Source organism: Triticum dicoccoides, chromosome 5A (assembly GCF_002162155.2).
Source record: "Triticum dicoccoides isolate Atlit2015 ecotype Zavitan chromosome 5A, WEW_v2.0, whole genome shotgun sequence".
Lineage (NCBI taxonomy): Eukaryota > Viridiplantae > Streptophyta > Magnoliopsida > Poales > Poaceae > Triticum > Triticum dicoccoides.
In genome coordinates, this window is record NC_041388.1 from 571,640,202 (window position 1) to 571,645,088 (window position 4,887).

The 4,887-nt window shown below is 48.3% G+C and overlaps 1 long non-coding RNA gene across 1 annotated transcript; it reads left to right on the forward strand.

The window, feature by feature from the left end:
* The first annotated feature begins 1,157 nt into the window (after positions 1-1,157).
* LOC119297935 lies at positions 1,158-3,810 on the forward strand. The gene is made up of 4 exons (XR_005145769.1): positions 1,158-1,425; positions 1,510-1,566; positions 2,122-2,878; positions 3,006-3,810. It is a non-coding gene; the product is annotated as an uncharacterized LOC119297935 (long non-coding RNA).
* The last annotated feature ends 1,077 nt before the right edge of the window (positions 3,811-4,887 follow it).

Consider the following 4,887-nt stretch of genomic DNA (forward strand, 5'->3'; position numbering starts at 1 on the left):
GCAGCCCAAAGGCGGGAGGTGGCCGTCGTGGCCGCCACCCCACTGTCGGCCACTGTGGCCATCACCCGCTCCTGCAGGAGAAGGAGGAGCGCCACCGTGGTCGCCACCGTGGCCGCGGCACACGCCGCCTCAGAGGCGAGGAATCAGGAGATCTACGAGGAGAACCACCGCTTCAAGAGGGGTCGTCTGGAGCGGCAGAGGGCATTCGAGGTGAGCGTCGCCGAAGCTGCAACAACGGCATGCACCGTATTACGGTTGCCCAGCTCGTTGGTAAGCTCCTCCTCCTCCGCCTCTTACTGAGCGCGCTCGGCAGAGGAGAGGCAGTCGGAAATAGTACAAAGCCCCTCCGCAGCAGTAGTAGTAGTCTACACTACTATTAAAAGAGCAAACATAACTCCCTCTAAATCTACACTATATTTTACTATTAAAAGAGCAAACATAACTCCCTCTAAAGCCACACAATAAATCGTACACGGGATAATCAGAACCCTCCGATCAAATTAACTTAAACACATCCTACTGTCCATATTACGCGAATAGTCTGCCGTTTGAATCAACGTCTCAGATCGAATGTTCTGCCAAGCAGACGTTGTTGTCTGTCAATCGTCTGCGCTCCGCATCTCTCAAGCCTCGATTCACGCGGCCCACCATGATCTGCGGAACGCAATTAGTCCGGATCTCCCTCCCACGATCCCCGGAAACAGCGCACCTCTCCTCACGGCCCCGCCGCCTGTAGGTTCTCCGCCGCCGCCCCACGCGACACAGGCCATCTCTCCCCTGTTTCCCTCTTCTCCCTCTTCTCCATCCCACACGACAAGCGCGCGGCAGAAGGCGACTACCATATCTCTCTTCTCCCTCGCCCTGTTACGCCTCACCCACTGCCGCTTCCTCTCCCCGCCCCCCGGCACTGCCTCACGCTTCCAGTCTCTCGCCTCGAAGGAGGCGGACGCCTCAATCGTCTCCGGGGCCGGTGGGGCGCGGGGAGCGGGCTGCTCTCGGTGCTCGACCCGGCGCTCACCGTCGAGGATCACTACTGCCGCCAGCGCGCCCAGGAGCAGCGAAAGGGCATGGAGGTGGAGGGGTCCGGCATAGAGGGGATCTCGGTGGGCGGGCAGGAGGCATGCGTCACTGCGCCGTCCCCATACTGCGGCAGTGGTCTATTCAGCAACGATCTGTACACTGCCTGACATTTTTGTTTGAGCAGCTTCAGTATTATCTTCATCTAATTGCTTGTCAAGTTGCTAATTGGAGTCTTCAGATTCTTAGTCACATTGTAGGTCAGTAAATCTGATTGTGTGACACATTTGAGTGTTCATCTGAAAGTTAAGTCTAGATCGCTAGAGAATGATCCTGATACATGGAAACAATCTGATTTATTCATTGTGCGATTACTTAGACCGGGCACCTGGCCTGCACCTTGCTTCAGTAAGTAATCCACAAATTGTGTTTTTTCCTGGGTTGGTTCAGCAATAATGCCTGCTGTTAATTATGTTTTTTTTCCTTCCTCAGGATCCACAAATTGTCAAGCGCACATGGTACAACCATCAAGTTCTGGGATATTAGCTGGTAATTGAACTATCGAACTTGGCAATGTTCGCATAATGGTTTCCAGCATCTATTCAGTCTATGACACTGTATCCAAAAGAGTTGGTACCCACGAGTTCATTTTCCTACTTTGTACATTGCTGGAAGCCTAGAACCTTTTAAAAAAAATTATATTATGTAGGAAATCATTTGCATCAGCACCTGCCGCCAACATAAAAAATGTTAGCCTTCCGAAAGGAAAAATTCTGCACATTTTCACCTTGTTTATAAGTGGAATGGTTTGTTATTTATTTAACTGTAATTCCAAACATTTAAGTACTGCATGATATGTTAATGCTACTCAAACTCCATTGTATTAATCAAAATACGTTTAGATCTAATTTGCTGTTTGCTTGATGCTCTTTTTATGGTGAATTTTACAATTTTGGTGCTGGTGCAATGATTCTTTTTATTGGAAAGACCGGCTTCTTCAATCTTTTTTGATTGGGACTCACGACTTGAAGCATGAATTACTAATTTCATTTCTATATATTAGCAATTGAACTTGTCCCCTTGTATGAAACTTTTCCCATGCAGGCTTCAAGTCTTCAAGTGCAGGCAGTCTTTTAACAAAGGATGGATGCGAGTAGTGATATGCTGAATACCATGGATGTATGTTCACTGAAGATAAGTTCTCTTCCTGAAACTTACAAGCACAAACTTCCTTAGTCAACTCAAAGCTAAGCACGGTTATAAACAAGATGCTTTAATATAATCAATACTGCTTGAATTTATAACAGTTTCCAACACTATCCGAGTCTTTGAGCCATTCTCTAAAAATAAAAATAAACACCTTGAGTGCTTTCTTACCAGTGCCTCTGATCAAGTTTGGTTTTTTTCTAACCTTATTATAATCCAGTATTTAATATGCCATCTAATGATCCAAGGTCTTTACAGGGAAAACAATGGCAGTTTTAATGCAAGTTCACTGAACGACTACCATATCTTTATGTAGCATTTGATTGCTTGGATGAAGTTGGATGGGAGATCCCCATCCAGCTTTTAAAAGTTGGTGTAGGTGTTGCAGCTTCTTCAGTGCAGTATACACTGGCAACTGGGAGCACACTTGAATTACATGGTTTCTCCATTCAGCCCGCTTGCTTGTTGTTAATGTCCATCTTTTTTGAGCTATCGTGCTGAAACTTTAATCTATTGTGCAGAATACATTTCTTCAGAGAACCCGTTGTTGTGTGCAGAATATATTTCTTCAGAGAATGTGTTATTGTGCAGAAACTACAATGAAGTTGTCGGTGGAGAAGATCCGGTGAACCCAACTACGTCGGGTTGGTTCAAAGTGAGTTGTACTTTTTCCTGATCTGCATGCTATCTCAATGTATTTCTGTTCATAAACACGTTTTGATACTTCGGAGGCATGTCATAATTATAAATAATAAGGTATTATGGGTTTTCTGCATCTTCAGGTCCGATCAGGTCCTTCCAACGGTCTATTGTGCGTCGAAGGTCACGTTCATCTCTGGCAAATTCCATCGCAGCCTCGGTCGTACGTGTGCTTCGATCTATTTTCGTATTGTTTTCTTGGGCGTTTGGCAAATGCTTCACATACTAAGCTAAACATGCACAACTATGTAAGATAGTTTCACATGTCTCTTATGTTCTTGCAGTTTGACATCCATTGCCAATTTGTATTGTTTCTAAACTAAAATGATTCCCTCTTGTTCACTGATTATCTATGAACTAAAATCATGTCCCGCTCCTGTACTACATTGGTCTTTCATATGCTGGTTGTGCACACATGGCATTAGCTTGTCCATTTCTACTTTATTTGTCCAGTTCACTGGAAATGAAAATACCGCCTGAACCTTTTATGCTTACCTATTAAGCTTACCTGCAATGTCCACTCCTATTGTTCTCTGACCTGTCAAACAATAAGAGTTGGTGCAGCTAGCTGCTGAAAAGGAGATGACTGTGGTCCTCTTGACAACGAAGATGAAGACGCAGTAGACCAAGCCTTGTGTGTTCTCCACTCGCATGCACAACGAGTTCCGCAAGATGGCCAATGCTGTCAAGAACCAGGTCACTGGAAGCTACTACATGCCTGACTTGACCAAACCCGCTCTTGCAAGACTTTCAATTTACTGCAACCTCCGAGTTTCCAAATACGGTGTCAAGAAAAAGAAGAAGAAAGTCCATTTTACTACCCTGAACAAAGTTGGTGGTTCACATTACCCCTGATCTATTTTTCTGCTCTTGGGTGGTTTGTCTCAACTTCCAGCTGATGTGGCGCTGGTCAATGGTGGTTTGACCTGCGGGTGGGGCCACGAGGATTAACTTAATTGAAACAGGAAATTAGGCCATGGTTAATTAGGCAATGGGACCCGCTTGGCAGTGACTAGGGGGTGGATTAACTAAGTGCTAATGGTAGGTTTAGCCGGTGGCTAGCCGGAGCACGACGAAGCTAAGGGCACGAACGATGGGGAGGTGCTGCAGCGGCTGGCGATGGAGCACCGCTGGGCGTAAAATGGGTGGTGGTGGCCCAGTTCTCGGGCATCGTCGTCCCTCTCCTCAGCGAGACAGTGAGGCAGGCGGCGCGGGGAGGCATGGGGCGGCCAGATCCAGGGATGGCAGCCCCATTAGGTCTGGTTCTGGCCGGTCTGGAGTCTAGCGTGGGTGTGAAGACGACACGACGGCAAGCTTGTGGCGGCGGCGACTCAACCCCCAGGCGTGGTCGTCCCTGTCTTCGCGCGGGAGGTAGCAGGGCAGCGGCGCTGCAGCGATGCAGGTGCAGGGGAGCCCGAGGGGGCTACCAGATCCGGGGGTAGCGGCCCCATATAGTCTGGTTCCGGTCGGATCCGGAGTTCGGCGACAATGTGAAGACGGCCCGCTAGCGAGCTTGTGCCGACGGTTGACCTATACGTGAGCCGGGAGAAGAGAGAAGGGAGAAAGGAGAAGTAGGGCGTCAGGACGGCAGCTTGGAACTCTGGCGGTCGCCGACGTCATCTAGAGGCGGCAGGGTCGGGCGCGGTGCTCGGGAGGGAGGCAGCTACGAGGGGAGGCTTGGGAGGAGCTCCTCCGTCTCAACCCAGCCTGATGAGGGAGACTCACCCGCAGGTCAAAACCGGCCATTGACCATTGCCACGTCAGCAACCAGTGAAGTAAAACCTCCTCCCAGGGACTGATTTTTTCCGGTATGAGATTGTTCAGGGGGTAAAAGGAACAGAAATAAAGATCAGGGGGTTATGTGAACCACCAATTTCCTTCAGGGTAGTAAAATGGACTTTTTTCGAAAAAGAACATCCATACGAATAGCGTTGAGAGGCAATGAGCTTTTTTTTGTGCATGAGT